Source organism: Bubalus kerabau, chromosome 22 (assembly GCF_029407905.1).
Source record: "Bubalus kerabau isolate K-KA32 ecotype Philippines breed swamp buffalo chromosome 22, PCC_UOA_SB_1v2, whole genome shotgun sequence".
In the NCBI taxonomy this organism is placed as follows: Eukaryota; Metazoa; Chordata; class Mammalia; order Artiodactyla; family Bovidae; genus Bubalus; species Bubalus kerabau.
The window spans coordinates 30259866-30279416 of NC_073645.1; the positions used below are offsets into that span (position 1 = coordinate 30259866).

General features: G+C 39.6%; 1 protein-coding gene across 2 annotated transcripts in view; it reads right to left on the bottom strand.

Annotated features, from left to right (window-relative positions):
• Positions 1–19551, bottom strand: part of SORCS1 (sortilin related VPS10 domain containing receptor 1) — a 579121-nt gene that overhangs the window by 486217 nt on the left and 73353 nt on the right. The window lies entirely within an intron of this gene.

Sequence of the window (19551 nt, forward strand, 5' to 3'; positions counted from 1 at the left end):
CGACCCAGAGGGATGGAATGGGGAGGGAGGAGGGAGGAGGGTTCAGGATGGGGAACACATGTATACCTGTGGCGGATTCATTTTGATATTTGGCAAAACTAATACAGTTATGTAAAGTTTAAAAATAAAATAAAATTTAAAAAAAAAGAAAAAAAAACAATAAAAAAGGCAAGACTGGGGGAGTTTAAATAATCGCTCCAATAGCCACTTGCAGATCTGACCCTCAACCCTGGTCTCTTAAGTACTCTCTATCTACACTACTATTCAAAGCCAGCAAGGGACATACCAGGTCTCTGTCTAAAAGGTCACTTCCCCAGTAGGGCGCTCAGTGATGTTCGGGGACACTGACACAAAAGCTCATTGCTCCCCAACACCGCAGTTACTGGGGTTCAGCAGGCTGGGAAAGCACCCAGATACTCTGTCTAGATGATGCCTGCTGTGCTCCTGCTAAAATCCATTCACTGTAGGGTCTCAATTACTTTTAATTACAATGAGCTACAACTTCAATTACATGTAGCACAGATATTCTTATATAATTCTTCCCTAAGGATACCACTTTAAACAGACAGAAAGATTTGGAGAGATGGGATCAGCCAAGGTGGAAAGGCCATGAATAAAAGGCTAAAGAGGTGCAACTAATTTTCTAAGGAACATTCACCTGACATTTACAGTTCTTTAAAAATGCAATGAAAAATACAGCAAAACTGTGAGAAAATCTCCATAAGCATTCATTCAATGCATGTCTCAAATGGAAATATTTATCTGGTGCCTATAATTTGCCAGACAGAGGTGAATTAGGCTTGGCCCTAGTCCTTAAGGAGCTTATAATCCAGTTGAGGGTAAAGCTTTCCTTGAATTTAATAATAGCTACCATTTACTGAGTAGAAACACCTGCCAGTCACTCATCCAAATGCCTAACATATGCTTGCGTGCGTGCATGCTCAATCGCTCAGCCATGTCTGACTCTTTGTGACCCCATGGACTGCAGCTTGCCAGGCCCCTCTGTCCATAGGACTTCCCAGGGAGAATACTGGAGCGGGTTGCCATTTCCTCCTCCAGGGGATCTTCCTGACACAGGTATTGAACCCATGTCTCCTGTGGCTCCTATGTTGGCAGGTGGATTCTTTACCACTGAGCCACCTGGAAGCCTAACATATGCTAACACACTGAATGTTTGTGATGGCATGTAAGAGATATTTTCAGTATGCATCTTCATTTTACAGACAAGGAAACTGAAGCATAGAAAATTTAAGCTATCAATACATTACCCAAGTCATATAGATAATAAATGGTGGAGGAACGTTTAATGCCAGGCATTCTGACTCCAAACTCTCTGTGCTTACCTAGACCACACTAGCTCTTGTAAAAACAATAGAGAAATGCTAAATATCACTATTTATAAATGCTAAATATAGCACTATGTACACTTAAGGGATGGAGAGATATTCTAAATCAGGAGACTAGAGAAGGTTACATGGAGAACATAACATTTAATGTGGGCTTGGATACTTTTTAAATAAGATGCATTCTATAGCAGAATTTCTGTCACTACCTGTTACCATAGATAATGATAACTCACATTTGTTTTTTATTTTATTTTTGCCTGATATTTTATTTTTTCAAAGTTATATGTAATTTTGTTTTTATTAAAGGATAATTGCTTTACAGAATTTTGTTGTTTTCTGTCAAACCTCAGCACGAATCAGCCATAGGTATGCATACATCCCCTCCCTTTCGAACCTCCCTCCCATCTCCCTCCCCATCCTACCCCTCTAGTTTGATACAGAGCCCCTGTTTGAGCTTCCTGAGCCATACAGCAAATTCCTGTTGGCTATCTATTTTACATATGGTAATGTAAGTTTCCATGTTACTCTTTCCATACATCTCACCTTCTCCTCTCCTTTCCCCATGCCCATAAGTCTATTCTCTATGTCTGTTTCTGATAATGGTAACTCACATTTATTGGATGTTCACTATTTGTTAGACAGTAGCTATTCAAGGCATAACTATCCAAAAACAGGGCCGTGGGCATCTATAAAAATCAGCCTTATTGAGTAAAACCTAGAAGAAAATTGAAGATAATTACTGTGAGTTTCCTATATCAGATAGTGAAGTTTTAGAACTAATCATATTATACTGGATTTTAGATATTAAAATAAAGGGCTTGAAATTCTGATACCACAAGTCAGAAATACTGACTCTTCAGTTCAGTTCAGTTCAGTCAATCAGTCATGTCCAACTATTTGCAACCCCATGAATCACAGCATGCCAGGCCTCTCTGTCCATCACCAACTCCCGGAGTTCACTCAAACTCATGTCCATCGAGTCAGCGATGCCATCCAGCCATCTCATCCTCCATTGTCCCCTTCTCCTCCTGCCCCCAATCCCTCCCAGCATCGGAGTCTTTTCCAATGAGTCAACTCTTCTCATGAGGTGGCCAAAGTACTGGAGTTTCAGCTTCAGCATCATTCCTTCCAAAGAACACCCAGGAACAATCTCCTTTAGAATGGACTAGTTGGATCTCCTTGCAGTCCAAGGGACTCTCAAGAGACTTCTCCAACACCACAGTTCAAAACCATCAATTCTTTGGCGCTCAGCTTTCTTCACAGTCCAACTCTCACATCGATACATGACCACTGGAAAAACCAGAGTCTTGACTAGACGGAACTTTGTTGGCAAAGTAACGTCTCTGCTTTTTAATATGCTATCTAAGTTGGTCATAACTTTCTTTCCAAGGAGTAAGCATCTTTTAATTTCATGGCTGCAATCACCATCTGTAGTGATTTTGGAGCCCCAAAAATTAAAGTCTGACACTGTTTCCACTGTTTCCCCATATATTTTCCATGAAGTGATGGGACCAGATGCCATGATCTTTGTTTTCTGAATGTTGAGCTTTAAGCCAACTTTTTCAGTCTCCTCTTTCACCTTCATCAAGAGGCTCTTTAGTTCCTCTTCATTTTCTGCCATAAGGGTGGTGTCATCTGCATATCTGAGGTTATTGATATTTCTCCCTGCAATCTTGATTCCAGCTTGTGCTTATTCCAGCCCAGTGTTTCTCATGATGTACTCTGTATATAAGTTCAACAAGCAGGGTGACAACATACAGCCTTGACGTACTCCTTTTCCTATTTGGAACCAGTCTGTTGTTCCATGTCCAGTTCTAACTGTTGCTTCCTGACCTGCATACAGATTTCTCAAGAGGCAGGTCAGGTGGTTTGGTATTCCCATCTCTTTCAGAATTTTCCACAGTTTATTGTGATCCACATAGTCAAAGGCTTTGGCATAGTCAATAAAGCAGAAATAGATGTTTTTATGAAACTCTCTTGCTTTTTCCATGATCCAGCGGATGTTGGCAATTTGATCTCTGGTTCTTCTGCCTTTTCTAAAACCAGCTTGAACATCTGGAAGTTCACTGTTCATGTATTGCTAAAGCCTGGATTGGAGAATTTTGAGCATTACTTTACTAGCGTGTGAGATGAGTGTAACTGTGTGGTAGTTTGAGCATTCTTTGGCATTGCCTTTCTTTGGAATTGGAATGAAAACTGACCTTTTCCAATCCTGTGGACACTGCTGAGTTTTCCAAATTTGCTGGCATATTGAGTGCAGCACTTTCACAGCATCATCTTTCAGGATTTGAAATAGCTCAACTGGAATCCATCCCCTCCAGTAGCTTTTTTCGTAGTGATGCTTTCTAAGGCCCACTTGGCTTCACATTCCAGGATGTCTGGCTCTAGGTGAGTGAGCATACCACCATGATTATCTGGGTCGTGAAGATCTTTTTTGTACAGTTCTTCTGTGTATTCTTGCCACCTCTTCTTAATATCTTCTGCTTCTGTTAGGTCCATACCATTTCTGTCCTTTATCGAGCCCATCTTTGCATGAAATGTTCCCTTGGTATCTCTAATTTTCTTGAAGAGATTCCTAGTCTTCCCCATTCTGTTGTTTTCCTCTATTTCTTTGCATTGATTGCTGAAGAAGGCTTTCTTATCTCTCCTTGCTATTCTTTGGAACTCTGCATTTAGATGCTTATATCTTTCCTTTTCTCCTTTGCTTTTTGCTTCTCTTCTTTTCACAGCTATTTGTAAGGCCTCGCCAGACAGCCATTTTGCTTGTTTGCATTTCTTTTCCATGGAGATGGTCTTTATCCCTGTCTCCTGCACAATGTCAGGAACCTCAGTCCATAGTTCATCAGGCATTCTATCTATCAGATCTAGTCCCTTAAATCTATTTCTCACTTCCACTGTATAATCATAAGGGATTTGATTTAGGTCATACCTGAATGGTCTAGTGGTCAGGGGCGGCGACTGAGAGGAGCAACCCCATGTCCAAGGGCATTGGAACCCCATGCCAAGGTCATGGGCAGCAGCCGAGAGGAGCAACCCCACGTCCAAGGAGCAGTGACTGTGTGGGTGCAGGAGGGCCTAGAGGAGCTACTCCATGTTCAAGGTCAGGAGGGGTGGCAGTGAGGAGATACCCCTTGTCCAAGGTAAGGAGCCGTGGCTGCACTTGGCTGGAACAGCCGTGAAGAGATACCCCACCTCCAAGGTAAGAGAAACCCAAGTAAGACGGTAGGTGTTGCAAGAGGGCATCAGAGGGCAGACACACTGAAACCATACTCACAGAAAACTAGCCAATCTAATCACACTAGGACCACAGCCTTGTCTAACTCAAGGAAACTAAGCCATGCCCGTGGGGCTACCCAAGAAGGGTGGGTCATGGTGGAGAGGGCTGACAGAATGTGGTCCACTGGAGAAGGGAATGGCAAACCACTTCAGTAGTTTTGCCTTGAGAACCCCATGAACAGTATGAAAAGGCAAAATGATACGATACTGAAAGAGGAACTCCCCAGGTTGGTAGGTGCTACTGCAGATCAGTGGAGAAATAACTCCAGAAAGAATGAAGGGATGGAGCCAAAGCAAAAACAATAGCCAGTTGTGGATGTGACTGGTGATAGAAGCAAGGTCCAATGCTGTAAAGAGCAATATTGCATAGGAACCTGGAATGTCAGGTTCATGAATCAAGGCAAATTGGAAGTGGTCAAACAAGAGACGGCAAGAGTGAATGTCAACATTCTAGGAATCAGCGAACTGAAATGGACTGGAATGGGTGAATTTAACTCAGATGACCATTATATCTACTACTGCGGGCAGGAATCCCTTAGAAGAAATGGAGTAGCCATCATGGTCAACAAAAGAGTCCGAAATGCACTACTTGGATGCAATCTCAAAAACGACAGAATGATCTCTGTTCGTATCCAAGGCAAACCATTCAATATCACAGTAATCCAAATCCATGCCCCAACCAGGAATGTTGAAGAAGCTGAAGCTGAATGGTTCTATGAAGACCTACAAGACCTTTTAGAACTAACACCCAAAAAAGATGTCTTTTTCATTATAGGGGACTGGAATGCAAAAGTAGGAAGTTAAGAAACACCTGGAGTAACAGGCAAATTTTGCCTTGGAATATGGAATGAAGCAGGTCAAAGGCTAATAGAGTTTTGCCAAGAGAATGCAGTGGTCATAGCAAACACCCTCTTCCAACAACACAAAAGAAGACTCTACACATGGACATCACCAGATGGGCAACACCGAAATCAGATTGATTATATTCTTTGCAGCCAAAGATTTAGAAGCTGTAAGCAGTCAGCAAAAACAAGAAAGGGAGCTGACTGTGTCTCAGATCATGAGCTCCTTATTGCCAAAGTCAGACTTAAATTGAAGAAAGTAGGGAAAACCACTAGACCATTCAGACTCTTCAGTTAATCCTAATTTAAGAAAGTTGCTTTCTCATTAAAAAGAAGAACAGTGCAGTCCAGAGAGTTTGGAGGTAGGCAGGCTTTGCTTTGAAACTCCAGTCCTGTATGATGAGGTTATCAAGTGTCTTGATCTCTCTGGACCTCAGTGTCCTCATCTGGAAAATGAAGCCAATGCCTTTTTTAGGGTAAATGTTCTTGGCACCAAAGATAGCACAGAGAACTGGGTAAACTTACCACCCAACAGAAGCTAGATTAGTACCCTCAGTGGAAAAATCATGACGATTATCAGAAATTCACAAATACAGAACACTGCCTTCAGAGTCCTGAATTACTCCATTCATGTTTCTAAAGCTATCCACTTCTTATGCATAGTTTCACATACAAATGGTCTATCTGTCTAAGTTTCAGTAAAGTTCTATTTGCTACATGAAGAGCAACTTTTGCACTAGCTGGAACATTTAGTACAATCTGTTCTGGAATCACTCTTGTTTTTATACAAATCACATGGTGGATATGTTGCTGTTTAAAAAAAAAAAAAAACACACCTGAATTCAATTTTTTATTCCTTAATATCTCTACAATTTCCATTTTCTAGCTAAAATTTTTCTTCTTATATCTTTTTTATTTCCCAATAAAGAAACAACGTTTTATTACTTGAAAATGGTGACACCACCTGGAATGAAAATTGAGAAGGTGGCAAATAGCTGGACTCACTAACAAACACAGATAAGGCAATGGCAGCCCACTCCAGTACTCTTGCCTGGAAAATCCCATGGGCGGAGGACCCTGGTAGGCTGCAGTCCATGGGGTCGTGAAGAGTCAAACATGACTGAGTGACTTTACTTTCACTTTTCACTTACATTCATTGGAGAAGGAAATGGCAACCCACTCCAGTGTTCCTGCCTGGAGAATCCCAGGGACAGGGGAGTCTGGTGGGCTGCCGTCTATGGGGTTGCACAGAGTCAGATATGACTGAAGCAACTTGGCAGCAGCATCAACACCAGCACTAACAAACAAACTAAGAAGTATTCTATACAAGGGCTGAAACCTAGATGCTGACCTAGAGAAAACTACACATTATCTCAGATCATCAGCTTCTGAGGGCCGCTAAGCAGTTAATGACATTGTGAATATCAAAGTCTCCTGCTAGGCTTTTGACTGTGTTTAGCAAAACATTAGTACTGTGAGATACTCTGAAAAGCTTGCCTATAGCGAAATAAGCTTAGCAATATAGACTTATTGATGATTCACAGGGCACTCAGGCATATTAAATTCTCTGAAGTCTTACAGTCAAGAAATCTATTTAACACTGCATAAGTCAGAATATCCCAAACCTATCTAACTACAGAAGACTTTTAAAATATTTTTCTTAGCACATATCATCCCGTACCATTGATATTTCTTGTGGTATCTCATCTAAACAATAAACATATCGACCCCCAAAATCACAAAACTGTCTGTACCAGCGTAACATGCAGCATTTGAACAAAGTTTAATTCCTTCTTCCAACAAATATTTACTAATAATAAACAGTGTGTAAAAAAATGTTGTGTATTCATGTGGTTCAGCCTAAGCATAATCTACTCTTTGTTCTCAGAATCAACACTTAATAAGTCCTCTCAAAACAGCATCATACAACTTTTTGTGAGGAAACAGAGGTACATATGATTTTGATTCCCAGTGAGGTGAACACCATGGTGAGGTGGTGAACATAATTCTAGGCAAACATGGTGAACATCATCCTAGATGTTCCCTGGAGTTTATTTTTCTGATTGTTCTAGTGGTAGCTGTTATTATCCCCAAAGCCATTTCTCACACACAATACTGGAGGTGTCTAGGACTTTGGAATGAATGAAACATTTTCTTCATCAGAATAGTTTGTTCAATAAACCTTGAGAAGAACTTTCTACTGCACCACTCAAATGTGACATGCATCCTTTATCTGTTCTGCTTTTCAAGATGAAAGCAGTTCGTTGATTATGTGCATCTGTTACTTCTAATGACTCTACCTCGGAGGGATGTGTCCTATTTTTCATCGCCAGTCCTCTTCCTTCATACTTTCTGTCTCCACTGACTTAGACTTTCATGTGTTTTTTGTTTTTTTCATTTCCTCCCTCTGATGTTTTATTAGTTTCTCTCCTGTGATGAGTCTCTGAGGTCTTCTGCGTAGTGTAGCCATGTTTCCAGTCTTGAATATACTTAAACATTTCATTCAGTAATCAGATTCCCAAATTGAATACCATTTTTACAAACACTTACAGTTTGAATTAGGTGACATAATCAATGTTACCTGCTGTATGAATTCTAAACTCAATCTTAAAATGTTTAGAAAATACATACTATAAAATTATATCATTCTTTTAAGTTTACTACTTAGCCCACCACTAGTTATTGTCAAACATAAATTAACAGGTATCACTTTACTATGGTATTTTCTAGACGTTTACACAAAAAGAAATGCAAGATGGAGCTTAGGAAAACATAAAACAAAGATAATCATACAATAAAAATAGACTAGCTGTACCCAGGAGAAGGCAATGGCACCCCACTCCAGTACTCTTGCCTGGAAAATCCCATGGATGGAGGAGCCTGGTGGGCTGCAGTCCATGGGGTCGCTAAGAGTCGGACACGACTGAGCGACTTCACTTTCACTTTTCACTTCCCTGCATTGGAGAAGGAAATGGCAACCCACTCCAGTATTCTTGCCTGGAGAATCCCAGGGACGGGGGAGCCTGGTGGGCTGCCGTCTCGGGTCGCACAGAGTCGGACACAACTGAAGCAACTTAGCAGCAGCAGCAGCAGCTGTACCCAGCATAATATAAAGTTATTAATAACTGCCGATGTTTACTATTATAAAACAAGCCTTGTACTAAGCATTTGATACATCATATCTCATTTAATCCCCACAGCAATGTATTATGCAGGTACCACTACTGTATGTTTTTACAGTTAAGAGAAATGAAACACAGAAGAGCTGAATAACTGGATCGAGGCCACACTGATGTGAAACAAAGAGCCAGTTCTCAAACTCGATCTCTCTGACTCCAGAGCTTTCCCTCTTCTTAAACACAGTGCTTCCCTTTGCTGAGTCTAGCAAATGACAATCTACTCTATGCATGCTGTATGTATCAAGGGGGAAAGAAGAGATTTAGATGAGAATATGGCAACTAGGGGAGAAGAGAACATTTAGGAAAAGAGGTGAGAATTTAGGAAGAGAATTGAGTTGATAATTTGGGAAATCAGATAAGCCTTTTTCACAAATTTTTAAAATTCCAAACCAGCATTCAAGGCCTGGAAAACTCATGGTTCCCACCTGTTAAATGGAACTGCTATTCCTTCATCACTTATAATCAGTATAAAGTGCTATGAGTATTAACAGAGATTCAAAAAATTTAGAGGAAGTCTAGCATATTAGCTTTGAAGTGTCTTTCCTATGTGATGCACAGCATTAAATACTATCACAGAATTATTTGGGAAAATGATTCTCTTTTCTTTAATTCAGCTAGAAATCCTTCCATTGTAGAATGTTAACTTTTTGGAGAAAAAGGTCACAGTGTTAAATAGAAAAAAAAGGGGGGTTCCACCCTGGAACAGTACAAATGTTTGGGATAAAAAATACTAATTAAATTCACCAGCGTTCTAACTCAGCTTGCAGAGAATTCAAAACAAGATTAGAAAAGAGAAGGTAATTTGTCACCCAAGGGAGGGGAGACTGTCTTTGACATTGAATTATGGGGTACGGACTTTGCATGTGAAATCCTCCTGCATAACAGTCTCGGCCAGATCCCAGACTGAAGAGTTTTCAAGCGATGAAAACACTTCCAAAAATAATGAATGCCTTTGGCCTGGACACACCTCTCCTATTCAACCCAGTTCTCTAACCCTCCCTCAGCACCCAATTTTCTCCCACAAGCTGCTCTTTGCATTTTTCTCCACCATGTGTGTTTAGGAAACTCTTCACACTTTGAATTACTTATACCTTTGTACTTGACCCTTCTTCTAGGACCACCACTGTCTAACCACCATCCCTCTCTTCTGAAAGTCCGAAGTGACAACATCCTATATCTTATAATTTAGTACTGAACAATTATAAAGTCATTTATTGCTTCACTGTGGTTGTATTTATGTAAGGTCTCTCTGAAACTAGCCTTAAATTCACTGAATCCACTTGCCACATTTTATGATACTGTATGTCTCATGAAATACATAATGGTCACTCAAGACTTTAATTGATTAAAAATAGTGGTGGGATCATAAGGCAATGCTCTGAAGGTGGTAACATCTCTGACAAAATATAGAATTGTCACCGTTCTTGGGAGGTGTTCCACAGGTATGCTAACATAGATCCGATTAGTGATTGGGTCACATGTTAAGTAAACAATAGCTATATATCTTTTAAATAACTATACATCTTTTAAATATTTTAAATAGCCCCATTCTATAATGTTGGCTTGAGTGGAGGGTTGGCTTTGTGGGCTGCTTCAGCCGATCATAGCATTTATTCCTGCAGGAGACACCAAGGGAGTGAACAATCACCATTTGCTCCAATAACCACCATTACCAGAAACTTGCTGCTTTATCTTACAGAACAAGGGAAGAACAAGGAAAGAGAGAGTTTGCTGGATGCCGGGATGTCAGCTAATTAACCCTCTAAAAATATTTGACCCCCAATTCTGGAATGTGGATAACAAAAATTTGAGGCAAGAGATTCTCCAGAGACAAACCAGGAAGATTCTGTGTAAGAAACTCATTGTCTCTGACTAGAATCCTTGGTGGAGTGACGACTCAGTGGAATTTAACACAGATGCCACAAAAACCTCACCAAAGGGAGAACTCTGAGCTGACACAAAACCCGGATTTACTGGCTAATAACGAAGGTCTTGGACAGACCCCAGCTCTTGCCTTTGGTGGGCAAACAATTTTCCTCATGAGCTGCTCCCATCTAAAAGATTAATAAAATAAAATGTATGATAAAAACAAAGAGAGATTTAGCTCTCAAATTGTAACATAATTATGCTCATGCAGTCCAAATAATTCTCACCAGCCTGAAATTCCTCAGAGACCCAACTGAATATATTACAAACACTCTGATCATAAAGCCCATGTTTCCCAGCAATAAAATTGCTGCAATAAACATTTGGATTCTTTTCCATTTTTAGAACTATTTTGAACAACCTGCCTCTAATGTATTTTATTAGCACCCTCCAAGTCTTCCAATGAATGACAAAACCCCCAGTGCTTTTTCTGAGTGGCTGCCACTAAACAATAATGTTGTTTTCAGTGTGTAGTCATCCCGCTGCCAAGAGAAGGCTTTCTGCTAAGTTCCCTGGCACTAAATCTCTCCCCGAGATACCCTCTGCAATCTGCAGGCAACCAGTGAAATGAGATGATCTCCCTTGAACTCGAGTCACTCTAGCATTAGCCAGGAGGGATTCTGAACATCAATCATGCCTCCAATTTAAAGGCAACTTACTTCCTTAAATTACATTAAAAAAAAAAATCATACACTCTTTGACAACTGCGATTCCATCCAAGTCCCTGTGTCATCATTAGGTCACTAAGTTATGTCTGACTCTTTGCAACCTCCATGGACTGCAGCATGCCAGGCTTCCCTGCCCTTCAGTATCTCCCTGAGTGGTCTCGTAAAAACATACTTCTTGGTACGATCTGCTCCTTGGTAATCAACCAGGGCAACATTTTATAAAGAGCTCTGCATGTGAAGAACCGTCTCTAATCAAAACATGAAGAAGGTATCACACTTCCACCAGAAACACTTCAAACACAGAGACCTAAAAGTTGGCCCATTGTTACGACAATTAGAAAAGCAAATTTTAACAAGTTTTACTCTTTATTCTTCTTTAAAACTCAATTGTTAAAACAAAAAAAGTAATATACAATATCCTAAATTAATTATAGTCTATCTGAATGCCTTAAACATTATATTTAAAGTAAGAGATTATAGAAAATTCAAAAGGCACTGTTGGTCCCCAGGGTGCTATTCTACATTAGAACCTTCTATTCCTCCATCTGTCTTTCCTGATCATAGCTGATATACTCCTTAAGAAACAGGGTGTTACATGCATTACACTTATCATCTTACTGATGATAAGTCTCACAACCATATTAAGACCTATTATTGATATCCTCATTTTATAACTGAATCCACAGAGGTTCAGAGAGGTTGTCAACTTCGTCACAAAGCTAGTAAGTACTATAGAGACAACTCAGTTTCAAGTCTGTCTTATTCCAGAACCTGCAGGCCTGTGCTGTGCTTAGTCACTCAGTTGTGTCCAACTCTATGACCCCATGGACTGTAGCCCTCCAGGCTTCTCTGTCCATGGGGATTCTCCTGGCAAGAGAGAAAGGAGTGGGTTGCCATGCCCTCCTCCAGGGGGTCTTCCAAACCTATTGATCAAACCCAGGTCTCCTTCATTGTGGGTGGGTTCTTTACCATCTGGGCCACAAGGGAAGCCAAGAATACTGGAGAGGTAGCCTATCCCTTTTCCAGGAAGACCCAGGAATCAAACCATGGTGTCCTGCATTGTAGATGGATTCTTTACCAGCTGAGCTATCAGGGAAGCCACCCCTAAACTACCTCTTTAATCTTTTCCTTTCTGTTCTACAGGAGGCCAATCATTTTTTTTTTAAATGTTTTTATTGAAGTGCATTTGCATATGTATGTACATTCTTCTTTTTAATATTCTTTTTCATTATGGTTTATCACAGGATATTGGATATAGTTCCCTGTACTGTACGGTAGGACCTTTTCTATACACAATAGTTTGCCTTTGCTAATGCCAAAGTTCCAATTCATCCCCCCTCCACCTTGGCAACAATAAGTCTGTTCTCTGTCTGTTAATCTATTTCATAGATAAGTTCATTTGTGTCATATGTTAGATTCCAAATATAAGTGATATCATATAGTGTTTGTCTTTCTCTTTCTGACTCACCACTTGGTATGATAATCTCTAGGTCCATGTTGCAGCAAATGGCATCATTTCATTTTTTTTATGACTAATATTCCAATGTATATATATAGGTACCACATATTCTTTATCCCTTCATCTGTTGGTGGACATTTAAGTTGCTTCCATGTTTTGGTTATTGTGACTAGTGCTGCTATGAATATAAGAGGTATGTGTGTATTTTTGAATTATAGTTGTGTTGCAGGAGGTCAATCTCATCATAACTTGATTACTCAGTGGATCATGCTAAAGTAAGAAAACATCTCCTGAAACAAGTCTCAGGTCACCAAGTCACAGGCTGACCCAAAATAAGATGTCTAAGAAGAAATCATTTCTAAGAAATGCATTTCTTCACAGAGAATTTTGTATAATTCACTTAAATAAAGAGAACTGACTTGATTGCTTTTTATATATGATGTGAACAGAGTGTGAATGTTGGGACATGCTGACCACTGTACTGTACCACTCTATCACTTACCCACCAAATTTGCCATGTTGAGAATGGTTCTCAACTACTGCTCCCCAAGTCAGCCTCCTGTAGGTGAAAGACTTGAGTTCCTTTCAGCACTGTTTTCTCCTCTATGCATTTGATAACCACTGCATCCTATCATATTCAGAAAAGCTAATCATATTTTATGTAGTTCCTGCTTAGGCTATCACTTAGTCTATTTCTTGATGTAGCAGGTTTTTAGAGCTCATAAATACATGAAGATACATAAAGGAAAAAAAAACAATGTATAATGGAGAGAAACAGAATAAAAAGGATTAACATTAATAACATCAATGAGGAAAAAAAAACATACAAAAACAAGAGCTACTCAGCAGTCACTGGTCCCATCTGTGGCTATGATAGAGAAGAATCCACAAAGCAAACCACTGTTGTAAGCTACCTGGACCAATGGGAAAGTGCTAGAAAAATCCTCTCATTATCTTTCAACTCACACAAATATAATATACCTGATTGTGTTTCTATGTCTGTGAAGAAAATAACCTGTTTAAAACTGATAAAAAGAGATTCCTCCAAAGAGACAGCATCACTTTCCATTTGGCATGTTTGAAGCAGCAGAGTTACTTGTAATTGTATAATTTGTTGTGGAATTGCACAGTTTTCCTTCACATTCATTTCAGGGCTCATTTGCTTTTTAAGCACAACTACACGTCCACAAACCCTCGGAGCAAAGAGTTGCCTGTCGTCAGAGCATGATTTCCCAGCTCTCACAACAGGGCTCTCTCTGCCCTCAAGGGCTCTGAGGTGGAAATGAAATAGCCTTATGTGTTCATAACTTAACTTTCACATTTCTCTTAAAGATGAGCTTATTTTAATTTTTAAATTTATTTCACTTTTTAAACATTGTTAGCTGAGCTTTAATTGTTTTTTAATTTAGATACAGTTTTGTTCAAAGGTGAATAGTTTACTTTCTTTACTACACAGATAAATACTTATTATTATTATTATTACGTAAGATCTTTAAAATCCAAGAGCTGGATTACCTGATGTGTGAAGGGATCCATGAAAGTTAGATGCTTCCATATTTGAAAAGGTTTGGTATTATTACAGGTAAGGCTCAGCCCCACATCATCGAGGGGAACTTGGAATTTTGGTGAGCATATGTGAAGAGAAGAATACCTACGTCTAAAGCAACATCTTATCATGTAAAATTTCTGAGGACTATCAATCTTATAACTCATAAACTTCAAATATAAATCATTCAAAAGATACTGTGAAGTTATCTAAAAAGAATAATACAGTGCCCAAACTATTTGGAGCTCTACTCTATTCCATCTCCTAAAAAAAAAAAACCAGAATCATGGTTCCTGAGGTCAAGCAAATTTTCTAAAGCACAGCTTCTAAAATCATGTGCTCATCAGTTCAGTTCAGTTCAGTCGCTCAGTCATGTCCGACTCTTTGCGACCCCATGAATTGCAGCACGCCAGGCCTCCCTGTCCATCACCAACTCCCGAAATTCACTCAAACTCATGTCCATTGAGTTGGTGATGCCATCCAGCCATCTCATCCTCTGTCGTCCCCTTCTCCTCCTGCCCCCAATCCCTCCCAGCATCAGAGTCTTTTCCAATGAGGCAACTCTTCGCATGAGGTGGCCAAAGTACTAGAGTTTCAGCTTTAGCATATCTCAATACAATATCAGGTCTTGGTGAAAGGTTAGAGAAGCATGATTGCCCCCAAAGCCTCTGTTTTACTGAAGAGACCTCAAGGTCCAAGTACATAAAATCTTAGGGATGCAAGAGGGAAGTCCTTTAACTTATGAACATTTGAAGAAAGGGAGAGAGAAAGAGAGACAGAGAAAGAAAGAGATGTCATTCCAGATGCCTTCTGACTAAGCTTTTCTAAACCATCATATCTCAAAAATTCTAAAAACTACATTGTGTGCTTTTCAGGCAAGCTGAATTTGTCCTCAGTTAATCCCATTTAAACTCAACCAGCTAAAGCTGGCTAGAACATCAACATATAACTGAATTGACTCAACATGGGTCCTCAGATGAGAGCAAATTCTTATGCAGAATTTAATGTTTCACCTTCTGCAAATAAACATACAGAAACATGATAAAGGTGCACTTTATAGATTGTCCTTTATGGACAACTCACACGGTGCTTTATTTTGATGAAACTCTTAAATAATGTATTTAGTATCAAGGAGTATCCTAATTATTGGAGAAGGAAATGGCAACCCACTCCAGTGTTCTTGCCTGGAGAACCCCAGGGACAGGGGAGCCTGGTGGGCTGCCATCTCTGGGGTCGCACAGGGTCGGACACGACAGAAGCGACTTAGCAGCAGCGGCAGCAGCAGCAGTATCCTAATTAGAAACCACAGTAAGGGAGGCACACCACAACTGTGGGGAAATGTGAGAGAAAAAAATGCCAGGGTCTCTTTTGAAGAGAAATAGGGCAAGTAAATCAGGTTCCCAACAGCATCTGCTCCATTTCCCAGCTCAGAAAAGACAGAAGTTTGGTGACACCCAGATGTATGTTACACGTTGATGGTCCTACACGTTTAAAGATACTACTCGGCTGAACACTGGAGAAGTATAAACAGAATCCTTTACAACAGCAGTACGCTGTTTTTTCTCAGGAGAAGTTGACAATGAGCATTTTGTATTATGCTGAGGCAACTGCATTACAGACACTAGCTCTACATTTTACAATCACTCACAAAGCAATTGGAATTTGACAATAAAAGAAACCAAGGCCTTTCCCCCATTACCAAACAAATTTCTAAGCCGTATTGTTCAAAAGGAGAATGTGACTGAATAAAGAACTCTAAAGCCTGGAAGTGACTTCGAGTTTAAAGCACTTCCACAGATGCTGTCAAAATACAGATTTTCAAAGCTTGCTTTCACAGTGTAGAGAATTCAGGGACTGGAGAAGCATCTGAGGACTCTCATATAAGCATGATACCTAGAGTGTTCATTGCTTTCTAGAGACATATCATTATTTAAGAGTCCTAATCCACTGTATAGTAAGGTAAAACCTAGCCAAGACCACAAAAAGTCCAAGTTGTGAATATACAGATGCAAAATTAATCCACTATCAAATCTCCAGTGTGAACAGATGATACACTGAGTGACACAGATGGATTATTTTGGTGGAGTGAGTGGGGATGTCTGAAGTCTAAGAGATTAGAGTTTTTAATAAACAAGAGAAGTTAATATTTAACAGCTTAAAATATTGAGATATTTTGAAACATCTATCCTAGGTCTTTTACCTCTTCAAATAATAAATTTATCAAGCTATAAATAGTATGTCAGAGTGGAAACATCATGAATTAGGAGTGAGATAGATCTAAATTAAACATTTTGATGGTGTCACATAGCAGTGTGATTGTGGGTAAACTAACCAAACTCCTGTTTGTTTATTTGTTTTCCTTTCTCATGGTTTAAAAAAAATTAAAAAGCTATGGAAATAATACGTATATCATTGTTTTTGGGTTAGACTAAGTGATCTAAAGCATGGCTTTGAAATAGAGAGCTCTGTTACATGACACTATTTAATTCCACCTAGAAATACTAGCAGTGATATAAAGAGCACTAGACTAAGAGTTACAAAACCTAGATTTCATTTTTATTGCCCTGTGATTCCTGTCTTTTAACTTTGTGAGTCTCGGTCTCATTCTCGGTAAGGAAACATACCTGTACTGAATAAAATTCAAGAAACCCACTGCATTTAACCTCCCACTATGTGGCTTGCTGGCCCCTCAAATTTAGAGCATATCAGCAGATTAGGGTGATTCATTTTTTTCTTTTTTTTTCTGGAAAACAAGACATTCCATAGTGGCACTAACCAAGTCTGTTTTTATTAAGCAGCTTTATCTTTTGCCTACATGTTCAGTTTTCCTGGAGAAAAACGTTTACATTTTGTAAGTAAAAGGCAATAGAGTATAATGGAAAGACCCTGAAAGAGTTCTGTAGATTAGTTTTATGACTTCCTAGCTGTTATATTCAGAGGAGGCAATGGCACCCCACTCCAGTACTCTTGCCTGGCAAATCCCATGGACGGAGGAGCCTGGTAGGCCAGTCCATGGGGTCACTAAGAGTCGGACACGACTGAGCGACTTCACTTTCAGTTTTCACTTTCATGCATTGGAGAAGGAAATGGCAACCCACTCCAGTGTTTTTGCGTGGAGAATCCCAGGGATGGGGGAGCCTGGTGGGCTTCCATCTATGGGGTCACAGAGAGTCGGACACGACTGACGCGACTTAGCAGCAGAAGCAGCAGCAGTTGTTATATTAGGAAGCAATTTAATGTATCTTAATAGACAAGAATCTTTCCCTATAAAAATCATCTCTTGAACTGTTTTAAAGATTGAGTAAGTTATACACACACACACACACACACACACACACATATAAAGTGGACTGGAATGAGTGAATTTAATTCAGATGACCATTATATCTACTACTGTGGGTGAGAATCCCTTAGAAGAAATGGAGTAACCCTCACAGTCAACAAAAGAGTCTGAGATGTGGTACTTGGGTGCAGTCTCAAAAACGAGAATGACCTCTGTTCATCTTCAAGGCAAACCATTCAAAACCACAATAATCCACTATTATGCCCCAACCACTAATGCCGAAGAAGCTGAGTTGAATGGTTCTATGAAGACCTACAAGATTTTCTAGAACTAACACCAAAAAAAAGATGTCCTTTTCATCATAGGTGGCTGGAATGCAACAGTAGGAAGTTAACAGATACCTGGAGTAATAGGCAAGTTTGGCCTTGGAGTACAAAATGAAGTAGGGCAAAGGCTAACTGAGTTTTGCCAAGAGAACACACTGGTCATAGCAAATACCCTCTTCCAACAACACAGAAGACAACTCTACACATGGACAACACGGGATGGTCAATACCGAAATCAGATTGATTATATTCTTTGTAGCGGAAGATGGAGAAGCTCTATATAACAGCAAAAACAAGACTGGGAACTGACTGTGGCTCAGATCATGAACTCCTAATTGCCAAATTCAGACTTAAATTGAAGAAAATAGGGAAAACAGCTAGACCATTCAGGTATGATCTAAATCAAATCCCTTACAATTATACAGTGGACGTGAGAAATAGATTCACGGGATTAGATTTGATAGACAGATTGCCTGATAACTATGGATGTAAGTTCGTGACATTGTACAAAAGGTGGTAAACAAGACCATTTTCAAGAAAAGAAAGTAAAAATGGTTGTCTGAGGAGGCCTTACAAATAGTTGGCCTTACAAATAGCTGAAATAATAGAAGTGTAAAGTGTGTTAAAAAATAATACAAAATAAAGTTAAATTTTAACTAAGCTGTAAAAAGCCATAATTATAATGAAAATAAATGATGAAAGTAACTTTAAGGTTACTGACACACAATAGCTAAGACCTACACTGGGATTATATATCTCACTATGCTTAGCCATAAACACAAATATACAATACACAATATACAAAAAAAGGCTGGTATTTTTTTTTCACAATATACAAAAAAAAAGGCTGTATATTGTCACCCTGCTTATTTAAATTATATGCAGAGTACATCATGCAAAATGCCAGGCTGGATGAAGCACAAGCTGGAATCAAGATTTCTGGGAAAAATATCAATAAGCTCATATATGCAGATGATACCACCCTTATGGCAGAAAGTGAAGAGGAATTAAAGAGCCTTTTGATGAAGGTGAAAGAGGAGAGTGAAAAAGCTGGCTTAAAACTCAACATTCAAAAAACAAAAATCATGGCATCCAGTCCCATCACCTCAAGGCAAATAGATGGGACAACAATGGAAACAGTGAAAAACTTTATTTTCTTGGGTTCCAAAATCACTGCAAATGGTGACTGCAGCCATGAAATTAAAAGATGCTTGCTCCTTGAAAGAAAAGCTATGACAAACCTAGACAGTGTATTAAAAAGCAGAGACATTACTTTACCGACAAAGGTCTGTCTAGTCAAAGCTATGGTTTTTCCAGTAGTCATGTATGGATGTGAGAGTTGGGCCATAAAAAAGGCTAAATGCCAAAGAATTGATCCTTTTGAACTGTGGTGTTGGAGAAGACTTTTGAGAGTCCCTTGGACTGCAAGGAGATCACACCTGTCAATCCTAAAGAAAACCAGTCCTGAATATTCATTGGAAGGACTGATGTTGAAACTGAAGCTCCAATAGCAAAGAGCCAACACATTAGAAAAGACCCTGATGCTGGGAAAGATTGAAGGCAGGAGGAGAAGGGGATGACAGAGGATGAGATGGTTGGATGGCATCACTGACTCAACAGACACGAGTTTGAGCTAGCTCCGGGAGATGGTGAAAGACAGGGAAGCCTGGTGTGCTGCCATCCATGGGGTCACAAGGAGT